The sequence below is a fragment of the Pseudorasbora parva genome, chromosome 16 (assembly GCF_024679245.1).
Source record: "Pseudorasbora parva isolate DD20220531a chromosome 16, ASM2467924v1, whole genome shotgun sequence".
Lineage (NCBI taxonomy): Eukaryota > Metazoa > Chordata > Actinopteri > Cypriniformes > Gobionidae > Pseudorasbora > Pseudorasbora parva.
In genome coordinates this window covers 38,986,378-39,013,159 of record NC_090187.1, presented here as the reverse complement: position 1 = coordinate 39,013,159, position 26,782 = coordinate 38,986,378, and the positions used below count along the sequence as shown (strand labels likewise).

General features: G+C 36.7%; 1 long non-coding RNA gene across 1 annotated transcript in view; it reads left to right on the top strand.

The window, feature by feature from the left end:
* The window catches only part of LOC137043711 (uncharacterized), a 33,738-nt gene extending 7,329 nt beyond the window's left edge, over nucleotides 1-26,409 (top strand). Inside the window, exons 3-5 of the long non-coding RNA XR_010898560.1 lie at nucleotides 6,682-6,874; nucleotides 25,643-25,685; nucleotides 25,893-26,409. This is a non-coding gene — a long non-coding RNA (uncharacterized lncRNA). The remainder of the gene's footprint in view (nucleotides 1-6,681; nucleotides 6,875-25,642; nucleotides 25,686-25,892) is intronic.
* Nucleotides 26,410-26,782: the final 373 nt, after the last annotated feature.

Here is a 26,782-nt window from a genome sequence, read left to right as displayed (position 1 = left end):
AAGAGCTGCCGTTATCAGCCCAAATGTGGAAAATAAACCAAAGCCGTACCAGCTGGCCTGGACCGGCACGGAATAGAAAGGTTACCCAATCAGAAGCGGAACCATAGATGCCAATAAGGAACCTTTATTTTTAATTCTATATGGTGTGTAAACTTAAAGTACTGACAGATTAGAACTGTTTAGTTATCCATATTCTGTATGTTTGGATAAGGGATGTAACCACCATGAATATTGAGGGAGGCAAGTCAAGACAAAAACAACGCTTGTTAATATTTGAGATGGTCAAATAAAAAAGGTGGGCTGTTCAGGGGCGAGTTTCCCAAAAGCATTGTTAGCCAACTTTGGCCGCAAGTTTCATTGAATTATGTTGGTAATGACGGAACTTGTGACCATAGTTGGCATTGGGAAACCCCGCAGTTCAAATAAGATATTCACAGCATTTAATACTTGAACTTCATGATAAAAATGTTAATTGACCAACTGTAATATACAGCGACGCATACTCAACTTTGTCGAATTTTATCATTTTAAATACACGTGATTCATATATTGCAATATGTGTATGTAGTTTCTTACATTACTTACATCTGTTACTGTTAGCTGTGAAGTAACAAGAAATGTCATACATAAGTGCCATTTCCAGCATATTAGGCATACAATTAAGAGTGAACATATGCACATTGTGAATTAATTTATTATACCTGGAAATCTTTCTTTAAAATAAAAATAGTATTTGCAAATAGTTAAAATGCAATTAGTTCTAGTTATTTTATTATTTGTTTTCTTCATTCCTTTAAATCCTTTCTTAAATTCCTATAAATAAAAATGTCCATTCCATTGGTCTCCCAAAAGTTAAAGATATGGTTATGGCCTTGGTTTAAATAAGGCAGTGCAATTTCTTTTTTTGAAAAAGGACTAATTTGCAGGCTTTTTTGTGCAGTTTTAGCTGATTTTAATGTGTTGTTGCGGCTGTTCAATGTCAAGAGAAAAAAACTGCTGCTTTTCCAACATAGCCTCTGTGTTCCATTTCTCATCTGTTAGTACATTCTGTTAATACAACAGAATGTTTCAGTAATTCCAGATAGTTCCATGTGCTCTTGTGTTCTTAAATGGCCTGATTTTACGAGTTACAAGTCTTGTCTTGTGTTTTGAGGGGTATTAGATCATTGTGTTGTAAGTCATTTATGGGCTTGCTGTGGCTTGGCTCTACACAGATAAAGGAGGTGATTACAATGTGTGAGGAACGCTATAGATGAGGCCCTGTCAACTACAGGGCAAATATTTGTCTCAAAGTTCCTGATTGCTGTGAAATTATCACATTGCACCTGAGTCTGTGCTACAACTTTGCACAGGAAAAAAGCAGCACTTCTCATTTTTTCAAAGACTCAAGGGAAGTATTTGTCAGTCAGTGTTCACCAAACTTTGCAATACATCAAAATTTCTTCACATGAGATTAGTGATTAGGCATGACATTATGACCACCTTCCTAATATTGTGTTGGTCCCCCTTTTGCTGCCATAACAGCCCTGACCTGTCCGGTCATGGACTCCACTACACCCCTGAAGGTCTGCTATGGTATCTGGCACCAAGATGTTAGCAGCAGATCCTTTAAAATTCCTGTAAGTTGCAAGTCGGTGCCTCCATGGATCGGACTTGTTTGCACAACCCACAGATGCTCGATTGGGTTGAGATCTGGGGAGTTTGGAGGCCAAGTCAACACCTCAAACTCGTTGTTGTGCTCCTCAAACCATTTCTGAACCATTTTTGCTTTGTGGCAGGCCGCTTTATCCTGCAGAAAAAGGTGACAGCCACTAGGGAATATCGTTTCGATGAAAGGGTGTACATGGTCTGCAACACTGCTTAGGCAGTGTACCAAACACAGTGGTACGTGTCAAAGTCACATCCACATTGATGGCAGGACCCCAGGTTTCAAAGCAGAACATTGCCCAAAGCATTACACTGTCTATACTGGCTTGTCTTCTTCCCATAGTGTATCCTGGTGCCATTTGTTCCCCAGGTAAGCAACGCATACACACCTGACCACCCACTTGATGTAAAAAAAATGTGATTCATCAGTCCAGGCCACTTTCTTCATTGCTCCGTGGTCCATTTCTGATGCCCATGTGCCCACTGTTGGTACTTTCGGTGATGGACGGGTCAGCATGGGCACCCTGACTGGTCTGCGGCTATGCAGCCTCATACGCATTAAACTGCAATGCACTGTGTATTCTGACACCTTTCAGTCAGAACCAGCATTAACTTCTTGAGCAATATGAGCTACTGTAGCTCGTCTGTTTGATCAGACCACACGGGCCAGCTTTTGCTCTCCACGTGCATCAATGAGCCTGGGCCACCCATGATCCTGTTGCTGATTCACCACTGTTCCTTCCACTTTTGGACCACTTGTGATAGATACTGACCACTGCAGACCGGGAACACCCCACAAGAGCTTTTGGAGATGCTCTGATCCAGTCGTCTATAGCCGTCACAAAAGACGTTAGCCCTTGTTAAACTCGCTCACATCCTTATGCTTACCCATTTTTTCTGATGTTAACACATCAACTTTGAGGACAAAATGTTCACATGTTGTCTAATATATATCCAACCCACTAACAGGTGTTGTGGTGAAGAGATAATCAGTGTTATTCATATGATCAGTGTATGTTTCTGGTCTCCTGAATGAATGTGAATGGAAGACTGTAGGAAGCGTAGTGTAACTGCCCCTACAGTAGGAACACAATATGGAAAGAGAATTTCAGGATGAAGACTGATATTTCCTTATTTTACCAGTGTTTTCAAAAGTTTCTGACAGGAAACTGAAACTATAATATAATGTATAAATGCAACGATCCAACCAAATCCTCCCTAAGATGGTGTTAGTCATCCACGTGCTACCAAAACAGTGCCAATCCACAGTGTACAGTGTAGCAGGGTGTATTATCCTGCTGAAATAGGCCACTTCCTCCAGAGAACATAATTGTCATGAAGGGGGGAGTGCCTAGTCTGCTTCAATGTTTATCAACTGCTCAGGGTTTCCCAGCAGAACATTAGTCAGATCTTCACACTCCTTACAGCGGCTTATCGTCTTCCCTCAATGCAACATTTCCTCAGGTAGGCTAAATGGCACACACGTACATAGCAGTCCATGTAATGTAAAAGAAAACTGGACTCATCGGACCAGGCAACCTTCTTCCACTACTCTAAGGTCCAGTTCCAACACTCGTGTGCCCATTCTTAGGCACTTTCGATGGTGGACAGGGGTCATCATTGACATTCTGATTGGTCTGCAGCTACACAGCCAAATGCAGCAGAGTGTAATGAACTGTGTGCTGTGACACATTCCTCGCATAACCGTCATTAAAATTATGAATGTGACTTGTGCCACAGTGGACCCTCTTTTGGCTTGGTCCAGATGGGATGAGCTTTGGCCTCCCTGTCGGTGGTTGTAGCTTGTCCTTCCTCGGACCTCTGTTGTTTTCAGAGACACTCTAAACCAAGTGCATTGCCAGAATGCCAGTCACAGAAATCTTTATTCCTGCTTATTTCTCTTGCATCCATCAAGTTTATTACGATATCTGATTGTTTGTTTGCCATCTAAATCTACCCAGCCATTAATATGTAGCTTTGTTAGGAGATGATCGATGATATTTGTTTTATCTGTGACTGGTCATAATGTGTGTATGTGTGTATAATGTTTTAAAATGAACAAAATCAAATTACTTGTGCATCTGTTGAAATTATGCTATTTCAAAAACTAATGGCATGGGAAATTGCAGGACATCTTTTGCCCATTGTCTTAAGATTGAATGTGCCAAAGAGAGCATTAAATATGAAAAACATAAGTGTTTTTGAAGTGTAAAGGCATCTTAAGAGAAGCCTCGAGTCAGATGACTGTTCATTTAAATGTTTGCCATCAAGTCTCTGCAGAGGTTTCCATGGTAATCTAACGGCCATTCCATCTCTAAAAAAAAAATCACCTGACCGGGAGAGAAAGCAGCTTGCACAGAACAAACATTCATTCACCATGTCACAGTCATGCATAAAATTCAGCCTATTACTGATAATATTTCCATAGGGGAAAAAAGGCTTTTATGTGTATATAAACATTTAATTTATAGTCTACTTATAGTGAAATTAGTTAACATACAGAAATAATTTCCTTAACAAACTGTCATGACAGATGGACAAAGATATACAAAACAAGGCATTTGCTTTCATGAGGTCAATCTGTGATGTTTAAATGCCCTATTGGTCACACATTTTTCCACAGGTCAGAGGTCACCTGGTCTCGCATTGCCAGGCAAATAATCTGGTCCTCTTTGCATCTTATTTTTTTTAAATTTTGTTCAGACTTTCAGTCCAAATCCATGCATATCCGATTGGATATTTAAGCAAGTGTGAACGGCAAATATAATCAAAATTCTACTTATCTGTTTTAAGTTAAACTCTTATGTTGTCTGCCTATCACCAGACCAAGCTCAATTTAAGATTGAACATTAGTCTGGGGAGTCTGCTCTGTATTTTCTACTGCACAAAATGCGCAACGAGTATAATGAAATTGATTTCCCCTGAAATGGCTCCAGCTGTTAGCAGCTCCTCCCCTTTTTTGAAACAGCCAATAGCGTTTCGTTAATAATATCAGTTTGACTAGAGCCTTTCTGTTTGGTAAAGCCAGTTTCCTCTAACCGTTTATCATCATAATCTCCGTATCGCTTTGAAATGCAGCATTCTGTGCAGAATTCAAATGGGGCCGATATGTTCTGTTGTCTGCGCCGACTCGCGCATATGATCCGCACTGCGCTCTCGTGTCTGTAGTCTAACTTTAGACCAGAGCCGTTGGTGTGTGTGCGCTGCTGCGGTGAGTGAAACTAACGTGAAAACTTAATTCGCCTCAACTGAAAGCATATTTACACTGAATCGTTTCCTATAACATATATAGTATGGTATGTGCCTTTCACCATGTAAAAATTAGTAAACGTGTTAAAAACTGACCGATTTCAGCCGCAACTTCAGCAGTGTTGGGGCGGGCTTTAGATTCTAGAGAGCATTTGATTGGACAGAAGATTTGATGAGAAGGTGAAGTCTGCAATGATGTCATCAAAATCTCGAATTCGTTTTAACGGAAGTGAGAGACTGTAAGTTTTTAATGCTTATATCTCCTAAATGCAAATTTTGTCATTGTTTTGGAAAACACCAGCTTATTCATAACTTTAAGCCTGACATTGTCATCATTGACACATTTCATCCCTTCTTCAAATGAAATGTAAAGGACACGCATACAACCGTACGTCTGATTACAGCAGCGATGACAACATAGATTATTCTGCTACACAAAATACAATGATGTAAGTTAATAAACTGACTGATAATTCAAAATTCAAAAAATATGAACTTTATTCTTTCTGTGTTAAACTTATGTGTGTCATTTGTTCAGACACTAAAAGAGGCAAAGGTTTCTTAAATGTATTTAAAATGCTCTAGACCTTTTAAATGTTCTTACGCGTCCTTATTTTGGCAGTTTGTTATTATAAAGGGTTCAATTTTTAAAATGCTTATGGTGCCCTCAACTTTTTTTTTCTCTCTCTGTGGTCATATTTTAATATTCATACATCTGTAATGAGTTTGTTGCAGGTCTGTTTTATTAGTTGTCTCCCCACAGCATCATTTTGTGGGGTTTTGCAAACTCCAGTGTGGAATTTTTCTACAATATTCCCTCATGACAGTAAAATAGGGCATTCTAGTCAATTACTGCAGTATTTCCTCTCTAAATCAGTAGAAAATGTGGTTAACACCTGATCATGCATAGGGGGGAAAAATACAGGCATATACTGCGAAACCGATATAATTTAGAAAAATACCATTATATAAATTTTTGGTCATACCGCCCAGCACTATGTTAAACCCGCCAATAGCGTGCCAGGTGGATAAGCCAGTCTGTGATTGGTTCCCGCAAAAGTGTAACAGAAGCAGTAGAAATGAATGTTCATGTTTCCAGACTTGTAGGCCGAAATCAAATCGCCGGCAGATCAGGCTGGGTTTACCCCGTCTAACTCTTATGTGGTTTGAAATCCATTTCAGTCTGACTGCTCTGCTTGGAATTTGCATCGGTTTTCTTATGCCACTTTCTCACACCACTTAAAATATAAAAGCTTCAGACATCACTGCAGAAACAAGGTTGTGTTGTGTTTTCGCAAATGCTGCAAATGTTGTTTTTGGTGTATGCCTACCAATGGTCAATCAATAATGGATAATAATTGAGGAGGACTCGATTTCTAAACACACCAAACGTAATTTTTCTCTCGGCTTTTAAAAGAAAATGTTTTGAAGGAGAAACTTAACATTCAAGTGTTGATATATTTATTTTATTTACTGCTCTTTTGATATATTGCATGTTTAAATATTCATGCAAAAAATATTCTGGGTAGGTTTGTGAAAATGCTATTGCTGGATTTACAAAAAAACAAAAAAAAGTGTTTATGTAATGTTTCATTCATTTCATATATTAACACACACGACAATTAAATATGAACTGCATCCCAGATGAAAAATCACATCCCAGAGAATGTGTTTGGCTTACCAACTGTAACATAACTAATAAGAGCCTCATGCGTTTGTTCTGTGTTAAAAGAATTTGGTTGTATTTATAGCAGGGATATATTCAGGCCTGTTTTTTTTTTTCAGGTCCAGTTGGTGACGTGCAGTGTGAAATACAGTCAGTCTGGTGTGTTAAAAGCAATGGCACCGGTGCTCCATAATTAAGCCTCACCAGAGCCTCGCAGCAGGGGTCTGGAATGTGCACTGCAGCTCCACGGTACAGCGTGAGAACGTGTGGCGACCGGGCAGACATGCGTCTTTGCTCCTTCTTGTGCCTCAAGTGAGTTGTGCTCATTGACAGCTGTTGCTTTGATGACAGGCGTGGCTGCCGCTACAGAGACATCCAAGAAGCTCTCAAAGCCTTCTGCGGACACAGATGTAAGCTCCGTCATGGAGTATTATATCGATTAAATGCCACTAAAAGTACAAGCAAGGATAAGAGTGCAGACTAGAAGATAATGAAATTTTATGATTTGATATACATAGTTGTCGAGGATGCATCTATGCGTAACACATTAATTATATCATTAGCACCCATATTGGTATTTAATTTTGCATGGTCATATCCCATATTTTTACAATTAGATTAGATGCAATACAATTAGATTTATCACCAAGAGAATAGGAATGTACAATTGCATTTTTTTTTGTTACAGACCATTAATTTCAGTTTTTGTTGTGCTATTTAATTATTTTGGCAAAATAACTAACTTTATAATCAGCCAAAACCATAAAAATATTTATCTTCTTATTGTTTTGCTCATAATTTTAATATTGGTGCATAACCAATAAAATCTGAATGAACGAAGCGATTTATTTTTAATACTGACAATTGATTTTAGTTTTTATTGTATTATTTAAAATTCTTTATTTTAAATATATTTGAATAAATATTTTGAATAAATATTTTTTGACAAAATAAATCATTTCAATCCGTTATCAGCCAAAATATTAAATATTACTATCCTCTTAATGTTTCGGTCATCATTTTTCAATATTGGAATATCAGCAAGAAAATCTGAATGCAATCAATGCAAGGCTAAATGAAATCTGAAACCAATGCAAGTTTTTAATAATTGATTTTTAAAAAAAAAAAAAATAATAGTTTTATTTTTGACAAAATAAAGATTTTTAAGAACAGCAATGTATCGGTTATTAGCCAAAACATAAAAATAGTTATCCTCTTATTTTTTTGGTCATCGTTTTAAAATTGGTGCATCACTAAGAAAATCTAAATGAACAGCATTTTTTTATACTGACCACTTATTTTAGTTTTTATTGTATTATTTCAAAATTATTTGGAGAAAATTTAAGAACTGCAACTTATTGCTTCACCATAGTTTTAATATTGATGCATCACCAAGAAATTCTGAATGACCAATGCAACTTTAATTTTTTTTCTTGAATGTTACTTTACGTTATTAAACACATGCTCTGAGAGTTGTTGCAATGGAAGTCTCTGTGGCAAATTTTTGTTTGTTTGCATAAAGTATTGTGATAATCGACAGCAGAAAGAACTGTCAAACTTGTATTTGTTCTAGAATGTTCAGTTTAATATTCTCTAGTGTTATTACCTTTTTTCCTCATAGGCCATTATATAGAAAGAGAACCTAGAGGGTTGTGAGGCAGAGTAACATTATCACAGCCAGAGTTCTAGAAGTTTGTACAATAATTTGGTTCCATTAACTGCCGGACATGCCTTAATGGATACACAAAGAAAGTGGCCCCATGAAATGTCAATTACAGGCCACACATTCTCTCCTCCATTTTCCAGTGACCATGGCTCTAATCGTTACAGACAGAAATAATCCTCTGTAGTTTGAGATGTGTGAGGCACATTTTTTCCTGAATCTTGACATTGTCATCCTAGAATATGGCCATTTTGTGTCTTCCTACATGTTTTTTAAAAAAATGAAAAGCTACACACGCCATCAATTAGGGTTAGAAGAACTGTTGCCACACAACATGCTAGAAACATAATAATCACTCCAATAATGATCCAGTCATAGACTATTTCAATCCAAACAGCGACTCTTTTTTTTTGGCTGGGCAGAGTATATTATTATATTTGATCACATTACATATTAAATATTATTATATTTTTATATAACCCTTTTTTTTATAAAAACACTGAAGTGCAAGTTGGTTTTTGAAAGCTGATCAATGTTGTTGTTTTTTTCTTTCTACTTAAGGCAGTCTTTGACATACAGTAATAAGTACCGTTTGTGTGCCAATTAGGGCTGGGCATATATCAAATAATAATATCATATTATCATGATATTTTTTTCCATATCATATTTCCACATATTTGTTAGACTTTGAGAATGAATGTAAACTTGTTGATTCTTGAAATCCATTATCTATTTTTTTCCAGTAATGAGTAATCTAACACATTACTATTTCCAAACCAGTAATCAGATTAAAGTAATTTATCCAAGTCACTGTGAGTTACTATTTTAGTAATTTCCTTAGTAAAAAAAGGAAAAAATGTATTTTTGGATTATTTCAGGATTTTTTTTAGAGTGTCAGAAGATACATGCGTTACTGTTAAACAGGGGCGTGGGACTGGGGGGATAAAGGGTACTGAGTAACCAGGGCCCGAGGCAGGGGGGGGGCCTTAGAAGTCAGTTTTCTATACATACACATACATGGTACGGGGGCCCAGCAAGATGGTTTGTACCCAGGGCCCAAAATTTGGTGCTACGCCCCTGTTGTTAAAAATACACTTACAATAAAGTGAGTGTTGGCAAAAACGGTTGTCATTTCTATGTTGAGGCGGCAGGGGTGTTGTCGGCAACTGCTGAATGTAACTAATAAAGTAACTTGTACTCTTACTACTTTTAAAATCAAGTAATCTGTAAAGTAACTAAATTACTCATGTAATCAGATTACTTTTTCAAAGTAACTGTGGCAACACTGCTGCTAATGACGCATCTATATATATAGATCTATGGTGAAACTGGTGAGATTTAAATTCTGGGAAATGGGAAAACCTTTCACAGGTTAGAATGTGTTGGTTTGTGTTTTTATATGTATTACCTTAATATTACATGTTTTTACTATGGTACTTTTAATGTTGTGTTGTTAAGCACAATTGTCTTCTCTTCCGCGTTTTCAAACCTCAAATAAAGATTCAAACGGTCATGAATCAGCGTACTGATTCATGATTCGGATCGCTTGTCAAATAGCCTGGATGCCAGCCGAACTTAGCCCCGCCCACAATTTTTTTAGGTCGGGCAGTTCGGTCTGGCCTTGCTCCATAGAGGAGTAATTATCCCCGAACAGAAACTGTTCAGACCAATGAGATCATCAGGGCGGGCTTTAGACGATGACGGACAGATGATCAACAGTAACGTAAAATGTGTGTTATTTTGCTAAAATTCGCACTCATGGGTCTATATATCACATAATAGTCGCTTCAACCTGCGGACATAGAAAACAACCCGCGGGGGAAAAAACGCGGACTTGGCAACACAGTGCAGTTGAACTATGTTGATATTTGACAATGCGTCGCTTCGTTGCTCTGATTGGTTGTAGGTCTATCCAATTGCGGTCTTTCCTGGTTCGGTTGAAACACACCCCATAATCACAGCCCAATGGAGCAGTTTCAGACTCAAATTCTGACTAGAATTGAGTATGACCACGTCAGGTTACGTGTCAAACTGTCAAACTGCTGAAATCACGTGACACTGGCGATCCCAATCAGGAATCAATCCGCTGATTCATAAATGTTTGAATCTTTATTTGAGGTTTGAAAACAAACGGGGAAGAGAAGACAAAGCCGAATAAAGTCGTAGTTTTTGTTATTTTTGGACCAAAATGTATTTTAGATGCTTCAAGAGATTCTTACTAAATAACTGATGTCACATATGGACTACTTTGATGATGTTTTTATTTCCTTTCTGGACATGGACAGTATAGTGTGCATAGACATAGATAAGCTGTTGAACTAAATATAAAATGCCTTAAACTGTGTCTGAAGATGAACGGAGGTCTCACAGGTGTATAAGATTTGTCATGGTCACTGAATACTGCTTTTTCTCAGCGTACTTTATTTATTTATTTAGTTTCTTGGTTTGGTTGCCATTTTCTATTTGCACCCAGATACACAAGATAACGCTGAGGATTAACCTTGCTGAAAGGATTCAGCTAATTGATTTCTTGCCATTGCAAAAGTTTTGCAGTTCGTCGTGACAACATATCAGTCGGGTTTGCTGAAGGCTTCTGTGTGAGCATGTATTGGTGGTGAGGTGTGAAAGTCCTCACTCAGCGATGTGACCGCTGGGATAATATAGGAAATAATAACCCTGTCTCAGCTGTCACATCCAATCAGAGTGCAGAATCCAGCAAAGTGCTGAGGAAAAGCTTTCAAAGTCTTCTCTGCACATATGTGTGTTTATGCACAGTATCTGGGAGATTTGACCACCTGCACCGGCAAATGTCTATTTTTACACTCCCTGCAGCTGATCCGCCATGAAGCGGAGATGAATGTTGTTCATGTGGTGTGCTGGTACTAGCCAGTCTGTTCGTGAAGTGTGTAGGAGGGCAGTACGCTTGATTCTCCGCTCAGCAATTTGAATGTGCTGTCATTCAGAGGGTTTCACATTTGGCATTACATTGATATTTGGCCTACCGGGAAGTGTTTTAAAACACATTTTGTTGACATTTGCCGATATATTGGTATTGTACATTATGGACATTTTAAAGGGTACATAACACAGTTTCTGCCAATCCCGTGTTAATCTTTTGGTGCTGCCGACGGCTTCCGTAACGCAAATGAAACACTTTGTTCGGCATGCTCTTTCTCTCGCTCTGGTTGAACTGTGCACATGCTTATCTTGGTGAAGTGCCAATACAAGGAATTCCGCCCTTTATGACATCACACAGGGCCTAACCCGAAAAAAAAGAAAAGAAAAATAACTTTCAGAAACTTATTTGAATCCTGAAAGAGTGTTTTCGGCACAGAAATACTCTGCCATACATCCAACTCGTTGTTTTAAAGCTACACTGTGTAACTTTTTTAGTTTATTCTTAGCTAAAAACACGTAGTTCTTTCTAAAATATATGTGCTCATTAATGTATATTTACTTCTTTCAAGTAATAAAGTATTCTCGTAAGTTTATAATATGCCATTGAAAAAACATACGGGTGAGGGGTTCGAATGCCGGTCGCCATGTTGCCCCTCTATCTTGAAAGTACATTAGCCAAAGAGGGACATACCCGTAAATTCAAGCTTCGCGTTTTAACACTCGATGGCACCGTGTCGAATGTGAAGAGGGGGATTGCCATGTTAATCTCAGACTAAATCGGCCACCGTAGTAGTTTAAAAAAAATTGGAATTGAGAGGAACAGAAACTAATATTCACTGGATGGTCATATACTTTTTCACCGCTAGATCGGGGAAAATATCACACAATATAGCTTTAAACTTTGGCCATGTTTAGCATGAGAATCAAACTTTTTAACAGTGTAAATAAGTCAGAATGCATGAACTAGCATTAGACATCCCCTTTAAGGCAAACATGTTTTAGGCAAACATGTCATATTTTTTTTCCACTTCAATTTGGCATTTAATTGTATATTAAATTATACATACAAATGGCTTTGTGTGTTTTGTTACACTGTTTGAAAGCTTAGAAACAGCTTATATATTTTGTTGTGTGCAGCTGCGGTTGTGAGTTGTACATTTTTCCCTCCATAATTAGTGAAATACAAGTTGCTGAAGCACAGCCATTTACTGTGCCTTCTAACATTTCCACCCATAAACAAAACTGCATATTTCTGTAGGTTATAGCCTTCTCAGGGACTGCCCTAGCGATGTCAATAGAACCAGTTTTATTGTTTAAAGTGAAGATTAGATGCAAGTGATCCTTACTAATCTGTGTACAAATATTGTACCCAAATAATAGGCTTTAGGTTTCTTACAGCAATTGTGGATCAGTGTTTCCCAGTGGTTCAATACAACTTTCAACAGAGCCTTTATAGGTGCAATGAAATGTCCTGAAGGGTTGGTACAAGCTATTTGTCAAAAGTGTTAATATATTCGGATTACTTAACATTAAAGTGTGTGTACTTGTACAACTATCGGTGTGTCCACAGAAGTGCCCGGAAAAATGTTCTGCCTCCTGCATGGTGCTGCGGCGATCCCTATCATTTGAATCGTCATGAAGACCCATCATCTGGTCTTCAGCTGTCGTGCCTCGGCGATGTCATCAGGACACACTGCCGCTGGGAAAAATTTAAAACATGGAGTGGACCACAGTGTGCTGCGGAGCTAACAGAGACTTCCACCATCAGCTGTTTTCTGTTCACCATCAGCTCTGTTTCTGTTCACCATCAGCTCTTTGTGTTGGTTGATTGTTTGTAGTATTCTATATTTTTACTTGTTATTCATTTTTTTTGTTATTTTTTCCCCCCTTTGTTGCACTTTGAGATTCTTCGGAATGAAAAGTGCATTATAAATAAAATCTATTATTATTATTATTATTATTATTATTATTATTCTGAGAGCCCTTTAAAGGCTTGTCTGAGGGTTTTATGGAAAATGTACAGTTGGGTTATGGGTAGGTTTAGGGTAAGGGTTCGAGTTAGGCCCTTGATGTGTAGGGTAAGGGTTAAGGCCTGTTCACACCAAGGACGACAACTATAAAGATAACGATAAAGATATATCTAAAAATTGTTATTAATTTTAAAGAATAGCAGCGTTCACAACACAGCTATAATGATATAGAGAAAAAATATTGTTGGAAACATTTTCAGAACGATTTCATCCAGCTGATGAACGATAACATTGACAGCATCAGACAAGCAAGTGCTTAGAATAAACAGAACAATATCGTCCGCTGGTGTGGAGGTTTTCTTTATAGTTATCGTCCTTGGTGTGAAGTGGCCTTAGGAGCTAGAGATTGCATTGTGTCAATGAATGACACAATGCAATCTCAGGCTCATCCGAAGATGAATGAGTTTTAGGCGAATCTGGCCGAGCATGATGTCTTATCACACTGGCACTCAGTTTGTGCTTCTAAATGAATAGCTTATATTTACAAAATGAGCCTACAATAGCACAAATAAGCCCTTTAATGAAAAAAACATCAATTTTTAATAAAAATGTTTAGAGAAATTAGAAGATGTTTAAGAGACTGTTAATTTAGTTGTATACATGTTTCTCTATCCACACTGTAAAAAACAAAAGTTGAGAAAACTTAAAAGTTTAAGGCAACCAGCTGCAGAACATTTTTGATTTTTCTCATCTTAGGCTCAATAGTTGTACAAACTTTGTTTGAGTTATCTCAACTTTTTTCATGTTAAATCGTCGAATAAACTTTAAAAGCTGAATTTGTCATACAAAACATACAGTAAGTTGAATTTTTTTACAGTGCATAAATATTTTGTTCTAATGTCACAAGTAATAATCTCAAGGTTTACTGGTTTTGGTCAAGTTTACGAAAGTAAACACTGTCACGTGTGTACTTATTCTCATTGCTGTTTCCTTATGGTTTATAGAACAGCTACTCAGAGGTTTCAAAGAAAAGTACAACGGTAAGCACGTCGAGTACAAACACCTCCCCAAACGCACGAGACGTACGCGCATTCAGAGCCTTGTGCTGCAGACCCAGACAAAAGTATAAACATGGCTTTAGTATAGGGCGATATAGTTTGTACAGTATTAAAAACAATACACCTATAGAGACACACACACACATACACACGTTTGTTTTTCTGAAATGTGGGGACATTCCTTAGGAGTAATGGTTTTTATACTGTACTTTCTATCCTCCTTTCACTGCCTCTGCCCCTAAACCTACCCATCACAGGAAACATTCAGCATTTTTACTTTCTCAAAAAATCTAATCCTGTATGATTTATAAGCATTTTGAAAAATGGGGACATGGGGAATTTCCTCATATTTCATCCTCTCCTTGTAATACCCATGTCATTATACACATTTGTGTCCTGATATTTAACAAAAACAAGCACACACACACATTCAAAAGTTTAGGATCAGCAATATTTTTTATGTTGTCTTATCTTCACCAAGGTGGCAATTATTTAGTTAGAAACACTGTTAAAAACTAATATAATAAAGTAATATTGTATAATTATTATTGCAATTTAAAATAATTGTTTTCTATTTTAATACACTACTTTTAAAAAAAGGGGGCAGTATGGATTTTTTTTAAAGAAATGCATACTTTTATTTAGCAAGGATGCATACAAGTGAGAGTAAATACATAACAAAAGATTTCTATTTCAAATAAATGCTGTTCTTTTGAATTTTCTGATCACCAAAAACAATATATCATAAAAGAACTAAATAGATAATGAAATGTTGCAATCAAAAAAAAATATCTAATGTAAAGTTATTACAATTAAGTAAATATTGGGTTACTTATGTAACATAAAAAGTGGTCTGAAATGGACTGCGTCTTAAAAAGAAAACTGCCATGCCTAGAAATCTTTGGGAAATGATTGACTGAATAACATTTGAGTGGTGTTTGTGCTTGAGTCGTCTCAATTTTACATGATTTTAACATTTAAATGCTTACCTCTGCTTTCTCCAGTCTTATGTTCTTACTTTATGTCAGCAACTTAGCATAATAAATAACGTGCAGTTGGTCATATCAGCTAATGAAAGTTTAGATCAATCCTGAGATGCATAACATCATAAAAATAGAAGATTGTTTTCGTTTCAGAGTGAATGCATGAGTGGGCTATTGCTGATCATTCACAGAAAGACAGGTGTTGTGCATCAGTGACATGGAAATGCTCACACATTTCCAACGAAGAGGGCAAGATTGCTCAAGTTCATAGGATTGAACCAGCGTTCAGGTAAAGACATGCCTTTAATCCTGTTCTGAGGGGTTGCGTGACAATGAGGCAATAGATTGCTAAGAAAGAAACCTGTAGGACTGTGTTATCCGAAGCCTTTGTTCGACATAAACAAGCCCCGTTATTTTCAGTGAGTCAGAGGAATAGAGAACTTGTTAAGCCACTGTTGTGATTGAATTCATATGCTTTATATTATGAATATTTTCGCTAGGGTGGGGCTTTCTGGAAAATTGTGTAGAAATGTTTAGACTCGAGCCTTGCGTAGGCTGTTCGAATCTCTTCTTCTTTTTGGGTTTGTGAGTTTACATAAACACCACCCTATATACGGCCTCAGTGTCTCTGTCCACTCATAGGGACAAAGAAACTCTGTCCTTCGCATCACATCCTGTTAGTTAACCAGACTGACTCACTATGATGTGTGGAAAAAGCCCTCTTTGATTAGTTGAATGACCCAATGGTCCAAAAGTCACTTACTTTGGCCTTTGCTTTATTGTGGGCGCCATTGATCTTTGTCCACAGGCTGAGAGGGTGAGAAAACCTTTCTTTTTCCAGCACTGTCATTTCAAGAGGGTTGCTTGGGGACTCACAGCGGAAACCAATGATCCAGTTAAACGTAGCTACCGGGATATTTTGAGAACATTAAGGCATGACCATGTGGATGTGTTGAACCAACAAAGGCCCTGTTTACACCAGGTATTAAGATTTGCGTTTTGGTAGCTTGAACACAAGAAGAAGAGGGACACATTCGTCTCTTTTGTCCATCTTCAACCACTTGTGTCCTGATTTGTTTTTTGAGGGGAGGGTCTATGGGCGGGCAAATGAGACATTTCGATGTAATAGACAAAATAAGCTTGCATAATTTACATATAAACGTGCCCAGAAATGACGGAAAAACATACGGAGAGCAGCAGCTTTCGTTTCTGCTCTAACAGCCTTGAGTGTGTGTTAGAAATCAGGAATGTTTAGAGAACATTGTGCTTGGTGCTTTTTTCATCTTCAAACCAAACTTGGGACTTCAGCCAACATAGTTGAAATCCAGTCTGGCTAGCGCGCTTCCCATACACTCTAAAAACTTATACTATGATTTACTCAATTTTTTTGGTGAAACATTTTTACACTAAAAAAATTGAGTAAATTTTAAAGCAGTGAAATCAATTATAGACACAATATGATCTGAGTAAATGTAAGTAAAAAAATTAAGTAGATCTGAGTAACTGCATTTGTTACATTAACAAATTCAATTGAGTAGAAAAAATTGGGTAAAAAGCATTTAAAAACCAATATTTATGACTAATATGAACTGTTTTTATTTATGAATATTACTAACTTGTATAGTATAACTTTAATTTCCTTTAACCCTTTAACTGTCACCGTCCCACAGGTGGGACGCTTGGCGCTCTTTTTTTGATTGCCTTTTTTTCGTATCATATATTTTAGTAATTATCATAAATTAGGTATCATTGGAAAGCTTACGAACTCAAAATTCATCCCGTGAAAACCGTTTTGAAATCAGACGTTGCGTTACCATGGAAACGGTACTCTAATTTCTTCTAGCGGGTTCCTCCCCTAGTGGGCAGTGTCATGTTTCATATTACGAAATGTATTTTAACTACTTTATAATCAAAATCTTTTCTAATCTTGACAAAACACATATCATTGGAAAGGTCTGAGTCTCAAGGTTCCATATGTGGTGACTGTTTTGTGATGGAAGTGATATTTGGACAGAAATTTACAGGAAAATGCATCAAAAAAAACAATCAATGGAAATTGAATGACACCCGGTGGCTATTTTTGGTATAGCGCCTAAACAAAATCTCATGGGGACTTCAATTTTTGTGATATCAACTTCAAATTTGGAAGAAAACTTGGTTAGACATATGCCTTTGATTTTATAGTAATTTTAGAGTAAAACATTTTTTGTAAAATATATATTTTATATAAAATAAAAAATATTTAGTACTGTATTTTTCATTTTCAGTAAATTTAAACTTCCATAACTTTTTCATTCTTTCATATTTTGAAATGCTTTCACTTCAGCAATAATCTGCTGATTGTCTTCTTTAAATCAAGACCAAACTTAAGTCTATATTCCAAACCATTCTTGAATTACAGCCTTTTAAGTTTGGATAGTGCATTTTCATGACTATTCTCAAAAACGGGGGTGACAGTTAAAGGGTTAAACCTTTGTAAAATACTCCACAGTGCACACAAACAAACGTATACATGACATGGCCTTTATTCTCGACGAGTAACAGCAATACTGTTTTGTGATATTAAGAATAACAGTTATTTTACAACATTTAAACTCATGTAACAAACATTTTAGAAGTAAAAATTAAACATTTAAAAGTAATTCAAGTGTAATCAACCGGTCTGTTATCCCATTTCCACCGTATCAGCGCTGTTTCTCGAGCCTGAGATGGACTAACGTTATCGGTCTGCGGGTGGACTTTGAACTTGAGACCGCTGTCCTGCGTAGCTGAAAGATGCTGCGAGGAGGCGCCAGACTCCATAACCTGAAAATAAACAAACAGTGCCCAGTTTTAATAAGATTTTATCATCCAAATTCATTATATTCATTATCTTTACGAATAAAGTTGTGTGTTTTGAGCAACACAGCAGGCGTTTCAAAGACCAACGCCACACGTTAACTTAAGGTGACTCACACTGTCCCTGTATGTTGTTTTGAATTAAATAAAATGCCTTTTAGCACAGTAATGATTATATAGATAAAACAAAACATACAAACCTGAATTTAACAGAGGAAATGCCCCAATTCTGCGACACTGAGAAGAAGAAACTGCTCTGGTGACTGAGGAGAATTCAAATATCCGCACTCACTCAACCGTCGAGCTGTCGTCGTGTCAGAGGGTGGGGGAGGGGCGCATTGTTTTAATCGAGTAAACTTACTCAATTTCTTCAGTGTGAGTTAAATATTAATAACCTTGATTTTAATTAAGTAATATTTGTGGTTCTTGAAACAGATCGGTTTAATTCTCCATTCTCAAATATTTTGAAATAAATTTCACAAATGTATTAAGTATATTTAAAATAAATAATTGGTTATTTGAATACTAAATTATTTTAGTGAAAAAAACTTAAATATAACTATAAATTTTAGACAAAATTAACTGTTGGATTTTTAGTCAATTATTTTGCTATGTTTAACTTAATAAAATCTCTCAATATAATTTACTTGATGGTTTTAGTTAATAAAGTTAATTATTACTGTGATATTTACTAAGCCACTGAATTATTTTTTAGAGTGTAACGTTTTTATGAGTTCAATCCGGTCAAATGCGTTTTCAACATCCTCTGGAAGTGGTTGAAAGTAGAGAAGCTCAAAACCTCCAAAAATTATTGTCGTTCTCAGACCATTTTCATCTAAAATAATGATAATGGCATAATAATGCAGGTACACCTTTTCAAAGATCAATAAAATTACATTTCTAAAGACTATTTAACACTGATAACAAAAAAAAAAAACATTTTAAATATCCACAATAAACGAACAAAACAACCAAAAATGATAAAAGCAATCTCAGTCTGTTAACAAAAAATGAATAAATACCATATCAAATGAATAAAATGGATTATTGTGTTTTAGATGCATATTAGGGGTGGCATGGTTCACAAAACCCACGGTTCGGTTCGTATCGCAGTTTAAGGGTCACGGTTTTCGGTTCTGTATGGTTCTTGTTGTTGTTTTTTCTTTTAAACGTTAACACTCAAATATTTACTTCAGGATATGATATATAGCTTAATTATTATCCACAATTTAGGATAAAGTATTATTTTTACACTATTAAAAAAAAATTATACGTAATCATGCACAAACTGAACTTGAGGAATCTCTGAGGAAAGCTAGATGAAATTTTGATACAGCAAGAGAAAAGACATTGATGGCACAAAAAAAGGAGATTGTGTATCACTATCTCTGCAGAAATTATGTGCTTTTTAGCAGATTTAACTGAAGAATTACCTTGCATTTATCAAACTGCCAACTTCAGTGCAGCTCTTTGTTTATACTCGACGTGCCGGCACTAGCGAGAGGGTGCGCGCGGCAAAAATGCTGTCAACGCGGTGTGCGCGAGACACGCCCTGCATCCCAAATCGCATACTATCCATACTAAATAGTATTCGAAAATAGAATTAGTATGTCCCAAATTGTAGTATGTTGAAAAGAGTATTCCAAAGATACCCAGATGGTCTACTATTTCCGGTCTGAATTCGAAGTATGGATCGATGAGCACTCTAACGTCTGATATTGCCCACAACCCATTGCGAGTTGGACGAGGATTCGATTAGAACTACAAACGCAAATAAAAAGCGTTAAAAAACTACAAACATGACAGATTTGCGAGTCCGACGGTTAAGTAGAGAAGTTTAGATAAAGGGGTTTGAGTGACCAACTATCAATATTTAACCTGACAAAAATATATTTATTCAGTGTTGTCCACATTATATTTCATCTGCAGTAGCATTGTGAAATTTTGTTATGACACGTTTGGCCATTAACTTTTAAATGCATCATTATATTTAAACTGCAAACACATGAGGAGAGTCTCAGGAGAAATTTCTCTCCGATATGTTAGGAGATTAAACTGGAGGATCTGAACTGTGACGAATTTGACGATGCCTTACAGGGCAGTTAAACGGTGACGGGATGAACATAACTAAGCGACAGAGTCCGTTAAAGATGATGAAGGAGTATGTACCGAAGCTTGCATACTTTTCTGCTACATACTCAAAAGTATATACTTTTTCTTCACAAAAAGAGTACATACTTTTAGGACGTAGTATAAGTAGTCGAATTGGGACGCAGCACCTATTTCGTTTGCCGGTTTACACATCAAATTTTGTAACTTTGCGTGTGGCTTCGCAACCGAAGAAGCTCGAGTTCATGCGAATCTGGCCGAGCATGACATCTTATCATCCAGCTGCACGTCGAGTATAAACCACCCCAAACGGACGAGGCGCCGTCAGCGAGAGAGACGAGGAAAACAAACAAGTACAAAGTAGAAAAGAAATTGCTTATAGCTAGATAAATGATGAATCCTTTATACATTTTAAATTTGGCATGAGCATCTTAATGTTACCAGTTAATGCTAAAAAATGCTAGAAAATGTGTTCTACCAAAACTAAAATCAGTCTAATAAACATCGTAGTGTGAAGGTTGTTTTCCACTCCACTGATGAGGGCAACTCATTTAACACAAAAGCACTGAAGTAACCCAATACTGACATTAGCCCACTTGTTCATGACTAAGTGTTATTCTCTTGAAAATGTCTTTGATGATGAAAGGAAGTTCCCTCAGACCCTTTTGATGAATCTGGGGGGAACGAAGCTCTGTGAAATCTAATCTGAGCTTGAACTTGGTTATTGGGTTTCGCGTCTTGGTCTGTGGGCCATTGTCGCAAGTTTGCCCTCGTCATTCATGCACTTTGATTGTAATCTGACTTGACCTGATACCTTTTCTGGTAAACTAAGTGAAACGTGGCAGGAAAGCTTTGAATGTCAAGTCTTCACACCTGTTGCATGCTTCTGAATTAAGGCAGTAAGGTATGAGAACATCAAATGATCCAGTATCTGGTCTGTATTTAGAGATACACTGTAAATGTAACTGTGATCCGGCAGGGTCGCACACCTGAACACTGAGATGAGGAGATTTGTGGCAAGCCTTAAAGGCAGAGAATACCTTTGTATGGGCATGTCAGTGTAAATTCTCCGCGTAATGCTTAGTGTGTTGTCATCAAAGCGTGATAAGTTATTCATCTTGTCTTTTTTCCCTTTCTCAAGGTATAGATGACACCTGATTGATATTGATATGCAGATATGACAGCTTAAACTTAAATGAAATGGATCTGTTTTATATACTATAATATTGGGTGTTGGTAACACTTAATTATTACAATATGATTTATTTTGTTAATACTGTTAGCATTATTAATATTATAATGTTCTACAGACAGTACAGTTCAAATGTTCGGGGTTGGTAAGAATTTAATGTTTTTGAAAGAAGTCTCATATGCTCACCATGGCCACATTTATTTGATCCGAAATACAGTAATATTTGTCAAATATTACATATAAATAAATTCTGTTTTAACTTTCCCCGCCATTGACAGAATTTTCCATCTTAAAGGTGCCCTAGAATGATTTGAAACAATATGTTAAATTGTTTCTGATATCTTCATAGAGGGTATGTGGCTTATTTAAGGGAAAGAAATTGTCCAGATACAGTTTTACAGGTCCATTTACAACCCTATGAATTGTCCCTAGGATGTCATGCTCTGTTTTTGCCTTATTTGGAAGGGTCATGAATATTAATGTTGAGCTCTGCTCTGATTGGCTTATTTCAGCAGCTCACAGCACAGAGCAGTTCAGTGAAGCGGCTCGTGTGTTCTGACAGAACACAGACCGACTAAATGAAACTAACATCTCAAATGGAGATTGATAAAATGCAGCTTACTTGTTTATTTGGTGTTCTCATATCATTCACGCGTGAGAAAGAACTCACGTTCGTGCGGTTGCCAGATTTCAGTAATTAAATTCCCAAACAGAGCTTTTCTGTGAAAAGAAACCTGTATACAATCCGGTTTTTACCTAAACATGTCCAATCTGGCAACCATTTGCACACGAGCTCTCTCTCGCGCACGGACGATCTGAAAACACCAATAAACAAGTAAGCTGCATTTTATCTCCATTCGAGATCTGCTTAAAGTGTGTCATTCAGCCTACATTTTAGACTTGTCTTTTTTCGTCAACGATATTGCATCCGTTAGTCACAATGTAGGCTAACTTTACACAGTGACTGTGATGTAGCCTAATCTGAAATACAAATAGGCAAAAACATCATAGGAAACACCATACTTCAGTTCTCAAAAATATAAATATATAACTTATATTTTTACAAAATGAATAGCCTTGTCAAATGACTATCGTTTTAACTTATATGGTGGAAAAGGTAACGTTTGCTAGAAGGATCGAGTGAACGATCTGTAAGCAAAGTATCTACGGTTGTATTTTGTAATACAAAATAATATTACCCTTTGTCATTAGACACACTATTTAGTTTTGTATGGTACTTGGAGTTTCCTATTGTTACTGTACTAGCATCTTACGTTATCTAGACAATGCTGTCAAGAAACTTTCAATTTAATCAGAAATTGTTTAAACAGTCAATAAGTGGATAAAATCGCTACTTACTGCTTGCAGGAATATAGTTGCCACTTTCTTCAGTTTAAGACGCTGAGCGAAGCTTGCTTGAAATGGGCCAAACAAACGAACGATCTTGAATTAAATTGTTGTGGTATCGGATTATAAACATCAACCATGACTGTTGACATTTTTTATCTGTGGGAAGGGTAGAAAAGTCCTCAGGTCTCCTGAACAGCCTGGAACATGAAGTGTGTCCATGCGCAGCTTGTTTACCTGATGATTCGCATGTTTGGACAGATGCAAATGTTGGGGGCGTGCATATAAATGATCCCCAACGCTTGCGTCACGGTTGGGTTTATTTTGAGAAGCACTTTTTTTCCATAGAGTTTTGAGTTCACAAGATTTACTTAAGAAGTAGGAGGCAATGATGTTTGAGACTCACAGTATGTGATGTCCATGTACTGAACTCTTATTATTTCGCCATGGCGAGGTTAATTAAATTTTTCATTCTAGGGCACCTTTAATGTTGCTTTTTTATAAAACATCAACATTCAAGTCTTTATATATATAAAGAAATTTTTTTTTTAGCATAATTCAGCATAATTACTTTAGTCTTCAGTATCACATGATCCTTCCAAAAAAAAAAAAAAAAAAAAGATTCAGTCTAATATGCTGATTTGATGCTTAATGAGCACGTTTACATGCACACCAGTAAGCTGATTTCTCACAAATGTCAGTTTATTACCCGTTTTCCCTGGAAACCAGTAAACTGACAACGCAAGTAAACTGTGTTTACATGACTTTATTAATAAACCGTGTTTTTTCCTTGAAGTGACATCACAAATAAATGTTTGGGGGCGGCAGTGGCTCAGTGGTTCATGTAGGTTGTCTACAAACCGAAAGGTTGGTGGTTCAATCCCCAGTTCCACCTGACCGACTGTCGAGGTGTCCATGAGCAAGACACCTAACCCCAGCTGCCTCCGACGAGCTGGATGGTGCCCTACGTGGCTGAAACCGCCGTCGGTGTATGAATGGGTGAATGTGAGGCAAAATGTAAAGCGCTTTGGATGGCCATAGGGTGTGTTAAAAGCGCTATATAAATGCAGTCTATTTTCCATTTACCATACATGTCCTTATTTCATGCAAAACGCTAGCTCGCTCTGTCTGGACGCCTTTAAATCTGCTCTAGGTTTGCGTTTTTGTCACCTATCACACATGCGCACTTCAATAAGCCGTCAGAAAGCAGGTTAATGCGTTAACATGCAGTGCGAAATCGAGGTAAGAGGCAAAAAGGCATAATCGGCTTAAGAACGTGCATGTAAGCATGTGAACGTACAGTTATTCTTATTAATAAATAATGGTTCTTATTAGTATCAACAGTTGTGCTGCTAAGTTTGTTCAAATCATCATATTAGAATGATTTCTGAAGGAACGTGTGACACTGAAGACTGGAGTAATGATGCTGAAAATTCAGCTTTACCATCACAGGAATAAATTACATTTTAAGATATAGTAAAATAGAAAACAATTGCAATATTGCTGTTGTTTTGTTTTTTATTAATTTAAAACCATTTCCAGCATTTGACCGGTATAATTTTGTAGCGTTCTTAAAATAAACTTCATCTGTCTTGTTCCTTATACTTATACGTTTTCCCCCTTTCTCATTCTACCTCATCTCCTTGATCTGAGTGTCCTTTTCCCCTTGTCCTTTCACTGAGTCATCACTCCATTGTCTTCAGTTCATAATCAAATCAGTATTGGGTTCATTTCAGTCCTTGTCTCTGTTCCCCTGTGAGCCGCTGGATGAGATTAGAGGTGCTGCAGTTACTTAAATCTGCTGATTCACCTCCCTTTGTAGTATCATCTTCCATTTCTGTTCTTTGGCCTCACCCCTCCTGCCTTAAACATGGAGTGATCCTGTTGCGTAGACCCTATGAGGTAGTTTGTTTTTTGCTATTTAACGTGTTTTTAAATGGACTGCCTCTTTGAAACATTGCCGTTGACTCATATAGGGTGGGGAAGAGGGAGAGACTCTCTCGTCCAGATGGGTTTGGCCGGTTCCTCTGTGCTCACATATTGTTGTACAATAGCAGTAGCTCCACACACCCAGCGCTGTGGGACCAGCTCCTCAATCCCCCGGAGGAGCCATTTTGCACATCTGTATGCCCAGTCTCATTACGGCACGCACCCCTTACCAGCTGCAATAACAGGTTGCAATGCAAATGCAGTTCAGATCCACATGTTGTGATATAACATGCTCTCTAACTTTTCACTGAATGTAGAGGTGTCTGCAAGTGCAGATGTGCAAATCTATACATTTTCTTCTTCTTTTTTTAACCTGAAAGGTTAAGATTTGATCTTATTGTTTTGTTTCATTTTTTGTTATTTTTTGTTATTTAGTGTTTTTAGTGTTTCTTTTTTTTGTGTGTTTTATTTTAGTTTTTGTTGTCTTTTTTTGTTTTTGATGTTTTATTTTGTGTTGTTTTTGTTGTTTTCTGTTTGGTTTTTGTTTAGTTTGTTTTATTTTCTGTTTAGTTTGTTTGCTTGTTTTGTTTAGTTTGTTTTATTTTCTTTAGTTTTGATTAGCTTTATTTGTTTCTTTGTTTCTTTGTTTTGTGTTTAGTTTTTGTTGATTTGTTGAGTTTTTTTGTTTTGATGTTTTAGTTGAATTTTGATTAATTTATTTGTTCCTTTGTTTTGTGTTTAGTTTTTGTTGTTTTGTTTAGTTTTTTGTTTATTTTTAGTTAATTTTATTTTTTATTTTTGTTTTATTTGTTGTTTTTGTTCAGTTTTGTTTTTGTTGTTGTTTAATTTAGTTTTTGTTTCTTTGATTAGTTTTTTTGTTTTATTTGATGTTTTTTGTGTTTAAATTTATTTTATTTTATTTAGTTTCATTTTTATTTTTATTATGTGGATGTTATCTATGAAACCCTTTGTTGCTTTTGTAAAAAATAAAGTTGCTGATTGAGATTTAATGTCACTATAAATCACAATAACCACAAGTACTTTAGATTTTCTTTTTTTTTACGCAATTGAATTTTCTTTTCTTTTTTCTCAGATAAAAATGAGCTTCCATCAACCCATCTCATGCAGGACAAACTGTAAGTCATTCATGATTTCTATCAGAAATATTCATACTGTGGTTGTATATGTGCTCTGCTTGTTTGAGTAACCCTGACCATCAACAGCAACACTGACATTTGGAGTTTGACATTTATTTTTGACTATTTGTTTGTCTGACTAAAGGCAGACGATGGGGTGTTTGGGAAATCTGTTTGAAAGACAGTATTTTTACTGTTCTGTTTTAGAGATCCCATTGGTGCGTAAATGGCATACTTCAGCTTCAAGATGGAGAGTGCTAAAGAGGCCTAGCAGATTCACTGCTGGATTTAGAGCACAAGAGGTATTTGGATTTGTTCAAGCAGCCGTGCATGGATGTGGAACCTGCGTGATGGCAGTGCTGGACCCATAGGGTGGGTATAGCGTGAAGATGATGGTGCTCTGCCTAAAACAAAGCAAATAAGAGAGGATTTTCTCCCAAAATCAACAGTGCAAGTATTCCAGTGAAAGTCTTTATTCCTAATCCAAGCAAGTTAAATCTTGTCCTTTGAAAACAAATCTGTGCAGATATCTTCTTGATGAGTGATCACAGTAAACATTGATTTATGGCTTGGAAGAAAACCTAATAACGTGATGGGTGTTTATTAAAGTCAACACGAAGGTTCATAACACATTTTACTTTTATAATGTGACATTTCCAAGTGAAATTGTATCCTCGGTTATGAATGTGAGATTTGAATGTAAGTAAATAGCATTTATCCCTTAGCCTGCTCGGAGAAAAGTCATTTCAGGGTGTTCATTGAAAGGCATGTTTTTACTTTTATAGTATTTTGGATTGTGACTTGAAGTCTGTGATCATATAACAGCTCAGTTGTGACACATCTCTGGATGTTTCTGTCAAAGGCTGTTCATCCAGTCACCCTGAGCCTCAGCTCTCTCTGCAGCTGTTGTTTCACACCTCTGATGTGTCTCGGTATCATCACATTTTATGTCAGGAGCAAAGACATGACGTTTTTTGACATAAAGGGCTCTGAGGTCTACGTTTTGTTTGAAATTAAAAGATTGCAGGTTGCCTGCATTTTACCTGAGGGCTTATAACATATATTTTGTGTTTTACTGCTTGTGTCCTAAAAAAAAT